This window comes from Taeniopygia guttata, chromosome 3 (genome assembly GCF_048771995.1).
Source record: "Taeniopygia guttata chromosome 3, bTaeGut7.mat, whole genome shotgun sequence".
Classification (NCBI taxonomy): domain Eukaryota; kingdom Metazoa; phylum Chordata; class Aves; order Passeriformes; family Estrildidae; genus Taeniopygia; species Taeniopygia guttata.
The window spans coordinates 106,110,550-106,123,066 of record NC_133027.1 but is presented as its reverse complement, the minus strand read 5'-3'; positions in this window follow the sequence as shown (position 1 = coordinate 106,123,066).

The window sequence follows — 12,517 nt, the reverse complement described above, 5'->3', positions numbered from 1 at the left end:
GGCTACGTTATTTTCCTATGCCCTGGCTCCATAATTTGTAACAGGAATACCATGGGACCAAACGAGTGGTGTTGCAAGTCTTGCCCTAAGGACTGAAGTAGCTAAACAGATCATTTGCAAATGGCTATAAATAACCCACATGTTGATCTTCAGCTTCCTGCAGCCTGCGCCAGTATGAGAAATGGCTCCAGGAATAATTCCAGAAAAAAGCCCTGTCCACTTGCTGACTTCCATTCTGCCTTTTGCTTTCACATCCACTTTCAGATAAAATTGCTCCTGTTGGAATACTCTAGCATATTGCAATGCTGTGAAAAATCACATTGCTGCTCTGTTTCTTCTGCCTTGGGAAAGAAAAACAATCCTGATATTCTCATCTTGAAGTGCTTTTTCATCCACTGGGTCAATGGGTTTGGATGGAGTCTGACAGAACGTTTCTATTCTGCAGAGCAATATTGTAAGAGCCCTTATCACTTCACATGTTTTGTGAGTCCCGTAACGCTCATTCCAACCCCATTTGCTGTAAATGTCTTCCATAAATCTTCAGTGTAACTTTCCTCAAGCCAGCATTACATTCCCCAACACCCTCTGCCCCAGAAAACAACACTTTGAGCATCCCCATTGGTAAATCTACCGATTGAATGAAACCAATTGCAGAGTCAATAGGAAAAAGTCCAATGGCAACATAGGAAGTCAGGAAACACTGGACAGATCCACCAGAAATTACTGGGAGAAAATCAAATGCCTCTATGGAAAGTGTTGTAATTTAGTTTTATTCCAGGTCTAAAAGTGGAAAAACTTAAAGCTTCATACTACTTTACAGCAGTGCCGTTCAGCGTCTGCCAATGTTTCCATTATGAACTGCAATTTTCAGGGGTTTATAACTCAGCCATAAAAATTTGCTTCGGTATGAAGCTAGAAATAAAAGCTCTCCACCCAAAAAAATAATTCTCCTCCCTTACCCCCCAACCTTTCCCTTTTTTTTTTTTTTTTTTTTTTAAGCAGAGATCTGAATTGGATTTGGTTATTTTTAAGCCAACTCACTTTAAAAAAGATAAATTTTTTGTTATTTTTTGTACTATCACTAACTATAGATGATCTTGGGGTATTTGGAGTTACACCATATGACAAACCACATACAGTTCACACTCAATATGCTGCAAGATTGCAAAACTCTTTTTGGTTTGCATTAAAAATGTGAACAACATTCCTAAGAGGTGGGCAGTAGTTATTCCGTGCAACTTTGCTATTTCAAGATCTCATCGAGAGGACTATAACCAAGTTCAACATTGAGCAACAAAAACTATATAGACCTACAAAACATGACATAAGGCAAGGCTGAAGAATTTAGATTGCATCTAGGAACTGAATATCAAGGAATAAGTGACAACCATTTCCCTAATATGAAAAATTGAAGAAAAGATGTTAAGGGGAATGGTGATCAGATGCTTTCCAGATTCACTTCAAAAAGTGTAGCAAAAGAAAGGTTTATCTGCAAGAATGAAGTTTCAAGTTACATGTATGTCAGTAAATTCACATGGCAATGAAGTCATGCAGTGGAATCACCCTCATATTGACCTGGTCATATTACTTAGCAAATATGCCTCTTTAGGCTGGATAATCACTTTGAAGTTGGTGGTGAAATGTAGCATTCAAGTACAGGTTACCCACAGATAGCACTCAGATACATACCCCAAGGTTTTATGACAGCTGAAAAAAATCCCCAAATTATCTCTTTTTACTAAACATAATTTGTGGTTTTTTCTTTAAATTGCCTTGGATTTCTAGAGTTTTTAGAGCATATTTTCAATTTTCATACAGTTCAGACTAAAACCTTGAAACACCAATAAGTAAAAATTCTAAGAGTCATGACCTTAAATGAGCTACAACTTTATGAAATACATCACAAAATCATTACATTGCAATAGAACAAGTTTTCAGCTCTGCATTTAGTCAATTATGCAGCTGGTTTACTTTCCACATTTTATTTGGGAGAGAGCAACTAAACTGAGCAGTTTCTCTTTTTTTTTTTACAGTGTGTCTTTTGTTTCACTATGCTAAACTAACATACTTTCAAGTGTCGTTTAACCAGCAACTTCCCAATCTTTACCCACAGAATTATAGTCTATATATCCAAAGCAGCAGTTATCCACGCCAGTTGAACTGAATTTTGGAATAAATTTTTTCAGTCTTTTGGGAAAAAATTAAGAACTTCTTCTGAAATTATTAGCAAGAAATATTTGCTGGCTTCTAGTCCTTTATCTGGTGGCTTATCACAAAGGCTGGAAGTTTAATACAGTGCAAAAACACTGATTTATAATTTGAAAGATTACAAAGCTTTTAAAAGCTTCTGACCATGTTTAAAATTTGGCTGAGGGATCAGCTGAAAATGCACTTTATTTAATGCACATCACATAAATTTTAAATATTTCTGATTATTTCCTAAAGAGTAGCTTATCTCCAAGTGGTGGCTGGGGAAAAGATCATAACCTTCTGGCCCTCTCAAAAGCTTCTGACATTTTCTACTGCCCCTCTTGCCCCTTAAGTATTACATCTTCTCTGAAAAGTGGTTATGTTCCCCAGAGCCTTTCCTCTGGAGGTTATTCACCTTCTCTGCTTCTTCCCTCACCCCCTCCAAGCATGTCTCCTTGGATTGCATCCTGCCTGGTATCTCTGATATATCTGATTCCCAAGTATTGACTGCCAACTTCAAACACTGTTCTGACTCCCCACATTATTCATTGCTTTTGAGCCTATAAAACAAACAAATGAAAAAACAAAACAACAAAAATCCCCCAAACCAACCCACAAAACAAAACAGTAGTACGTGTCATTTGTCTTCCAAGAAGGTCAGACCCTGTGGGATCCTGTTTCTCATCCATGCATAACGCTATGACAGCCCATCCCTCAGTTTACCTCTGGTCTCAGGTTGCAACACCAGATCCAAACACACTCAAGACCTAGAGGTTTTGTCTCTGCATCTGGGCTGTGCAAGGAAAGCCCAGCTTATCTCTGAGTGAATAGGCAAGACCACAACGTACTTGCAGCCCCCCAACCTCAAAGCATGTTAACAGGCTGACATTACTCAGATGCTGACCTCACATGTGACACCCTGGTCATCCATGTGCCAATCCTGCCCCTGCAGGCAGAAGAAACTTCCTGAACATTTGGCTCCTGCCCTTCCAGCCTCAGTTCTACTCTGAGTCCAAAACACTGCTCACACCAAACAGCCATGCAGAGACATAGGCTCTGAGCAGAAAACACTTTGGGAAGGGACTAGATAACTCTTCCCAGATAAGACCAAAGGGAACCTAGGGTGAACAGCTGAATAATTCATCTTAAGTGATCTTTGACAGTAGAAACTACACTGAAAGTTTGGGTTTGCCTTGAAACGTTTCAGTCAACTGGTCCGCGACCAAAATTCTCTTGTAAAAACATGGTCTTAAGTATGAGGTGCCAGACTTGGTGCACTTACCCGGTAAAAACAGTGCACAAGGTCCGTGTGCCATCCAACACGTGATGACTGAGCTTGGATTTGCACAGTGGAGTCACAGAGCTGCACAGACTCCACTGCTGTGGGTCCTGCTCTGAGCAGTGCCCCATGGAGCACAGTGCTGCAGTACAGACACTGCTCCACGCTCCACACAGGACTCAGTGCTCCCAGGCTGCCTCCACTCCTCATTTTCCCCTTCCCACCAAGATTTTAACAAAATAGACAGCAGGCTGTAGTAGCTGCACAAAGCTCTGATTTTTCAGTCTAACACTTGAGGTTCCCTAGACCACATCTCACCTCCAGCTAAGGAATTTTCAAAAGAAAAAACAAAATTAAGCAATACTATTATAAGCAGCCTTTGGGTGGGTTACAAGTCATGCTGCTGATGACCAAGTAACTTTAATCACCTTCAGAGCCCTGCAACTTCCCTGAAATAACGCAAAGTGTTATTATGAAATGGAATTTGTATGCAGAAAGCAAGAAAAACACTTTCTAATTTACCAGACTTACAACTATGATTAGGACTATAATGGTGGGTCAGAATGTTCTCATTACATCAGTGGGTCTATAATTAGCCCCTAACTCTGTTTTTGAGGCAGTAAGAACATCTTTCAGCTTGTCAGTAGTAGCTATATGAATTTGAATACAAGTTCCCCCTTTCCAGCTGTCAGCATTATGCCACCATTTCACCTACATTTTTTTGAGACTTCTAAGAAAATAATAATAAAAAGCATACTATTGAACTTTTTGACATCATCTGTACCATCCAGAAGAAGCAGATCCTCAGATGACACAAGGTCAAGCCCCCACTAACTCATGTAAGGATTTGTTCTGATGTATTTTGGCACAGTTCAACTGGTCCTAAATGAGCTCCACCAGTTTACAGAAGGAACTGGCACAGACAACTCTGCTCTGCTCTGTATAGCATTAACAGGTCCTTCTAATTATTTACTGAAAGAACATTTTATTTTCCTGCTGCTCTCCTAAAACCAGGTCCCTCCAAGTTGGTCTCCATCCAGTGCCTGGAGCTGGATGTTAAGCTGCTTTTGAATGCCTAAAAGTTCTGTGTGCCACCATCAGCTAACCTGACCAGGTCTGGCCAGCCAGCCAGAAGCTGAATGTGTTCAAAGCTCTGGAGATTTGTGCCATTTAGTTGTCTCAGTAAGCTAAAACACAATTTTGACTACAAGAGACATCAGCATATGCAGATGTACAAGTAAATCATTATAACACTCTCACTTGTGTTTGTAGTACTGGAGGGAATTTGACAAAGTCAAATGAAGCTCATCCTTCTTAGCACCACTTCAGCATTTTATTAAATATAAAGGGAAGGTTTTAAATAAAGTGCAGTGAGTTAAATTTAAATGACTTGAGGTAATTACAGTAATTTTTAAAACCTGCTTTAATAGTGACTGCTATGGAGGAACACTGTATTAAGCTTTGATACATGAGTTTCATAATGAGAAAGGAATGACACTGATTTCAAATACTACTACATCCAGCAAGCAAAGCAAGTAGCAAGATCATAGATGAGGATCTATGCTATAACTTCTGCTGCAAGTGTAATGTAACCTGTTGCGGCAGCCTATTAAAGTCCTGTGGTTAAAAATATGATGGCTGAAGCAGCTTTGTCAATACCACTTCCTGTTAAAGAACACAGACTATCACAACCAAAAAAAAAAAAAAAAAAAAAGCCAGTACTTTCTGAAAAAATAATTTTTCCAAAATACATATATTCCTAAAGTAATAATTTTAATTATTGTAAAGCTGCAAATACAAGAATATTTACCTATATTACCCTGTCTTAGATTTATCTCCCCTTATATCAATTTTCCCTGGTAAAAGGAAAGAAGTAGAAGAGCAATGAAGACAAGAATCCCCAAAGGAATCAAGAACCTTTGTGGCTTTTAAAGATAAAATAAAACTCTTTTCTAGGGTAAAAGGAAGGCTGTTGGGAGGGATTGAGAGAAGAAAAACTTTAGTGAAGCAAATTAAAAAAAAAAAAACCAAAAAAACCCAACAAAATGGACAAAACAGAAATTGTTGCACCATTAGCTTCATTTCAAACCTCATATAATAAGGGCAGCCAGCCTGCAAATCTGGAAGGGAATTCGGCCCATGTTATTGGTGGATGATTTCAACACAGCCCCAAGGGAAATGCATTTAAAGATCCATATGTTTGCTTGGCACCAAACCAAGTTCCATTAAATACCACTGTATTCAGCTACACAACAAATTTACTTACCATACATTTCATATGAGAACTAATTTGTTTGATAGCAATATTGCTGATGTTTATATTGGTTTACTGTAATGAAAACAGTATTTTCCAAACTATGAGCAAATGCATACCAGTAGTTTTACAGTGGCTTAACCAAAGTACTGGTAGTACTTCAAGAAGGGAATTTATACAATATGTACGTTTCTCAGTGCTGCTCATGCCAAACATAGTAACGGGGTTCCACGGTGAGGATGGAACTTACTTTCATCACCAGAAGAGCTGAGCTAAGTCCCCTCACAGGCCATGGGGAGAGCTTCTGAGGCCAGCAGGACAACAGGCAATTTCAGGCTTGACAGCTTGCTGGGTCCAAAAATTACTTCAGAAAAACCAAACATTCATAGCTGGTGGAGTGGAGCATGACACAAGGCTCTCCCTTCTTGTGACATTACAGAAATCATGAAGGCAAGCGTTTAACCGCTGTTTCAACTGAATGCTAAACCCCTAATTGCAGATATGAAACCAAGGGCCTTTATATAAAATGTGAAATTCACATACCATCGCCTATCTGGTCAACAAAGCTGCCAAATATTTTCATATACACAAAAACATTGACAACCAAGTTGTGCTATAAAAACACTAAAACATCTTGAGGATTTCGCTCAGTAATTCCATGCGGTCTGGCATTAATCAGTTGGACATCTTCAGAAAAAATATATTTCCTTAGTGAGGAAAAAATCTAATTCTTCCAAGAAAGTCACCTTCAGTGCTTCACATGTTTATATTTTTGCTTAGAGAAGCATCATTTTAGAAAAAAACAACTGAGAAGGAGCCAAGGATGATTTAATGATGCACTTACTGAAACCTCTGGAAATTTGTCTTTTTTGTCAGCTTTCAATATACAAAATCTGCCTTGGCACTTCCACTATTAATACCCATTCTTTTCACCAGCAAAGTTCTGACTTCTGGTTATGATTCATGCTAAATTATAAATACAAACAGAAGCAGTGGCCACATTGTTTCCAAAAAACATATTAATATATTATTATAAATACTGTCAGCACGATTTGCCATCCATTTCACTTCTCAGGAAATTATGTTAGATTAGCATGTGGCACTCCACACCACCTCTGTACATGCTGGAGGTGGCTACACTACAAAAATCTGTATGGTTCCAAGTGCAAATCTGATTTGATGTGTCACAAAATTAAATGTTTCTCCACAGGCTGACTGCCTGAAAGGACAGGGAACCTACTTCTAAACAAGCTCCCTCCCCCTTCCCAAACCAGTGGGGAAGGAAAGGGGGCAGTTGGACAGGCACCTGTAAGTCCTAACTGAAAAACACTTTGTTGCAAATCAAAGAAAGGTTTAATTCCATTTCTGAACCCTGAGTTTCTCATTGAGAATTTATTTAGCCAATTTAGAGTGCAACCTTTTCAGTGGAAACACTGAAAAACATTAATTTCTCTGAAAAAAGCAGGCTCAAGGCTTAAGTCAAAATGGGTCTATGGGTAAACCTGACTTAAATTATTGTGTATTTGGAAAAATCCTAGTGATGAAAATGCTATAGTTCTTAACCAGAGGGTCATCAGTCAGCCACTACTATTTCTGCAGTGCAAAGACAATTAAGGGAAGCTCTGTTTTAAGAATAGATGAAGTTAGTTGCCTATATCATGCATCGCATTAACCTCCAAGTTATTCCACTTCCACTTCAAAAAAGACTAACACAAAATAGAGACTCTCTTCTGATACATAAACATACCTTATGTGGACTAGAGATTAGCAATGGAAGCTATGGAAGGGGAACATGGTTAGCACTTAACCATTCTTATTACCCTGGAAGCATTAAATCAGTGCCTTGCAATTCTGGCATATTAGTGTGACTAAGATTCATAATTATTTTGGCTGCTCCTCACAACAACTTGGCTACATTAAGAACTTCACCCCAAACCCTCCAAAACTCAAACAAAACAAACTACACCTTTGAAGCCAGGCTTTCTACATAGATCCATCAGTGGGAACCATAGGCTGTAAGGCAGCAGAGGTTGGTCACATGCTCGAATATCAGTATTTGGCTGAAACGTGCCCCAGAAAGCATTTTTTTCTACTAAGATTGACTATGACAGCAGGTAAGGCTTGCAGTCTGATTAATTTCTGCATACTTTAAAAGTTAAGAAGCAGCAGAAGTAATATTTTTATAAATTTTCTACTGTATACATGACATAACATCTTGATGGCTTCCTTGATTCAAAATATGATCTGACATACTTCATGTTTATCACTGTACATTGTTTGTGGTGACAAATACCTTTAACCAACCAAGAGAGAACAAGCAAACAATTAATTCTTCTATGCTTTCATTAGGAGTTGCAGACTCTTAGATTATTACTGTTTCATGTTGCATTTAAGTTAAAACAGTAACTACTTTTAAGAAGCAGGGTAAAATATCCACCAACTACGAAACACTGGCCCTATGAAGTGGTGGAAAAATTCTAAGTACACTTCCTGGGTCTATTTTGATAATCTCTACTGTATATTAAGACACAGGTTACAAAGCCTCATTGGCTTTGTTCTCTGGAATCATGACAAATGACAAATTCCTTGTCATTAGCAATTAATGATCCAAAAGTAATGTTTAACACTCACTACACAACCTTTTTTAAGCACTTAATAAGGAGATATCAACTTTTCCTTGCATGTTTAAAGAGTTCTACATATTCACACACTGAACTTACAGAAGATTTTAGGTGCCTCCTCACCAAAGCAGCGCCTGCAGTTCTCACATGCTTAACAGAAGAGTGGAATTTCTGTCCTTCAAGCTCACAAAACTTAGCTTGATGACAGCAGGTTTGGTATGGCACTCAGGCTCAATGCTGTGCCATGGGGCATAAGAGGCCTTCCCAAATTCACGCCACTGGTTTTATAAATTATGATTTTTTAATCTGACCGTTCAGCAAACACAGAACTCACCCAAGGCACAGCTGGTTGCTAAGTCCCAGTGCAGTGTGCAGAGAAAGATTTGAACTGATGTGGTATTGAAAATAGAACTGCTAGTTTCTCTTCTGAGTAGTGATATCAAGTTCACACAGTGGAAGAGGATTTGGAAAAGAAACAGAAGTAGGAAACTGAATTGGTAATTGTTATTTCCTTTCTCCAGAGCACCCTTACCCAGCTGCATCTCAAATGAAGGTCGAGTCAAGCCGGCAAACTTATGGAACAGGTTTCTTTTCTATGATCTCCCAAACAATCTTTACAGCTGTTCTAGAACATTTGTCAACTGCAAAGTAAACTCATAGCCACTTTCCTCCATCTATGTCTTAACAAATTTTGTTCTAACATTGTCCACTAGGTTTCCATTTCCGTGTTTTGCCATCTGGATCTCATCTTTATAAATACAAGTAACTTTCACCCACTTGGCTCACTTCATCTGTAGAGACTTTTTAAATGGCTTTAAAGATGATTTACTAAAAAAGCAATGAAAGATCTAACATGAGAAGAGATTAACTTAAGTAGAGAATTTCTTGCTTTAATGTCAAAATTATGTTACCAATGACTTCTGGCTTCCCACATCGTTCAGCCAATTTCTCCCTTATTTGTATTTGTTCTCTGGCTTTATATATCTATACAAGCACATTCTGAATTACTCAAAAGACATCCACATTCACAGCAATGATCCACTCACAAATTTTAAACATCTGAAATACAAATGTGTCAGAAAAGTAGAAAGAAAAAAGGTCCAAACACTAGTGCTTTGTTTCTGAAGCACTATGGAACACACTAACTAGCCCAAAAATTAAAGGCTTTATTAAACGAGCTTTCTTTGCCTACTGAATTTTGTATTTTAACAAAACAGTACCAAGCTCCAAGATAATACTATCCATCTAGAAAGGACTTACTCAGTTATTCCAGTTACGTTTTTAAATGGTATTAAAAGTTTGTACTTAAAAGCCAAACTCTTATCAAACTTTGAAAGGAAAGAAAAAAGTACCTCAAAAGAGTTACAGTAAGAACATAAACCAGCATTGCCAACTTATTGCTCCTGCCTCTTCTGGAGCAGGAGAAAGCTACCCTTTTTCTAGTTTATGTTCTCATATCTTCAGTAGCTCAAGTGGTACAGATCCAGGCTTGGCACTTAAATTTTGCAATCTCTTCCTCAAAATGCTGTTCAGGACTGTATCCTTAAACAGGATAGAAACAGGAAAAAGCTCATGTACAAAAGGAAAAAAAAAAAAGACCATAAAAAAAGGAAAGCGCCTCAAGTTGATTCCTCCTAAAAGTGAAGAGCATCTTTTGCCCTAACATTTTTGTATGATCCAGAATGAAACATTAGGGATGAACCAGAAAGGCTGCATTCTTTATCATTCTCCTCTTCTGAATCTAAATTCAGTTCTGTATGCCCTGGCACCTGGTACAGGAAGTCTGTTCCAAAAACAGGCAACATTTTGGTCAAGAGGGAAGTCTTTCTGATTCTTAAGGACTCTAAGAAGCACTTAAACTCTACCCAGAAATCAACAGGCAGGTCCTGGATCTCTAGTGCCATAAGCATTGCAGAGATGCCCTTTTGGCAATTAAACCCTTACCCTATTTCCAGTATTAAATTAAACACTGATTTTTTTAAAGTGTAGTAAGAAAGGGCCAGGTTAAAAAAGAGGCTAATCAGTCAAAAAGTTGTCTGAATTACTTCTGAAACATGCTGTCAAGCAGCTGGGCTAATTTTTGACTATTAAGGTTTTCATTTGACTAGAGATCTAACAGCAGGCCCACTGTCTTCAAGGACTAATATTGCCTCTGGCTTCTTCTCAATACCAACCAGCAACCCAAATTTTTCTGGGCTACACTTCAATCTGTTTGTCCAGTATAAGCTTGGCACCAGCTGGGACACAGAGCCACACCATCCTCAGCTAAAGTGACAGGCGAGTCCCACTGTCCTCACTTCCTGCAGACTGAAGGAAAACTATTGAGTTCTCCAACACCCCAAAAGTGACCTCCCAATCTCTGAGATTCGGGACTCTTGTTACAGCATATATACCTGATGGATTTCCAGTGTTATGTCATGGTGCATCTCTAGATTAGTTGGCATTTCACTCCCAAGCCAAGAAGATGGAAGAAAATAGATGCAAACTGGGGGCTTATTGTTTTCTAAGGATGTCATGACATTTGTAAATTGCTTCTCTACCTATAGAAAGGGAACTAAGCCAAACTCTGTATCCTGTATTTGTAATTACTGACATTGCAAAAACAATCAAAAGAGCTGGGTTTGGCTAGGTAGTATTTTCTATTCCCTCCATGATATTCCTTCAACTGTTTGATGCTATTCTCTGACCCTGTTAAAAGCTACCTTGCCAGAAACCTGCCACTTTCCCATGTGAATGCACTTGTCACCAGAATTAATTGCCACCTTGTATTAGAGGTTCAAAGAGCCTCCTGATAGGAGCTCAGGAAGAACAGAAAATGGGGCAAAAGTGATGCATTATCCCTAAAATGCCACTACTTCACTTGTCAGGGATTGCAGTTAGAGTTGGGCCAAGGCAATGTTAGCTCAGCTGCCTCTGAACACACCTGTTTCAATTTAATTTGCAGTAATTAGGAAGCCTAGGGCACCACAAAAAACTGCTGTTCACTCACTGTTTCAAATAGCTGAGTTTTCATGTGCCATTTAAAATGCTGTTTTTCAGCACAGACTGCTGACTTGCTAATGCTAGGAAAATGAAATACAGCAAAATATTTTTAGCAGCAGGAAGTTGTTACTTGCTACTGCCAATTACATGCCTTGTACTTGAACAGTGACATTTTTTTCCCCTTGCTTACTCTTCAAGATAGGTAAAAGCTGGCTGAGGTCTCAGGGCATGAGGATTTGAATAAAACTTAGTCCCTGGGAGCTGGCTGATATTTTTGGAGTCATAGTCAGTACTGGCAGCAATCCGCTGTGACAGAGCAAACAACAGTGTCCCAGATCCACTCCTCAAAAACGGGAAAAGGAGAGGATTAAGAAAGAGACTTGGATCTATTGGCTTTGGCAAAAGGCTGAATAGCTTGTCATGCTAAAAAAATTACTGAAATTGGGGAATAGAAAGTGGGGCAGAGGGGGGAGAAATAAAAAAAGCATTACAATTACATAAGAATAGATATTCATACTCTGAGTTAATTTATCAAACTGACAGAGAGATGAATCATCCACCATTAAAACAAGGGATACAAGTTTTTCTTTATATCACAATCATTATTTACAACTTTTAAATAGTCACGGAGAAGTCAAGTATCCTCATCTTTTAATTTAAAAAGTGGTTTTGCAGGCCAAACGAAAACTCTTGGCAAAAATAAGTTTCTACAGGAACAGGGCCCAAAGAATGATTTTTTCAAAAACAGGATAGATCTTACCAATCATGATGGTACTTCTTTTTTTTTTTTTCTTTTTAATCTACACTGCAGACCACAGAGGGCTCAATTAACTCACACAAGCCTAGATCTCTGAGTAACAAAACAGTGAGAAAGGGCAATAACAAGAGCCTGTGGTATAGCTAGACACAGATACTTTTTAAAATATAACACAAATCTGATTTTTTTTCAGGTGACACACAGGTGTGCTTTGAGGCAAGTTCATTCCCACATGCTGAGAACTCAACTGAAGCCAGTACAGTCCCTCTCACTAAACTAACTTGAATAGATGTATGCATTTGTACAAGGAAAACTGTATTATTTTAATAATTGGTCTTCTTGTTGCTGCAATGTCATTAGAAACTACCATGCCACTCTATATTTTTCCATCTTAGAACACCTTCCTGCTCAATCCCCCCCACAAAAAAAAAAAA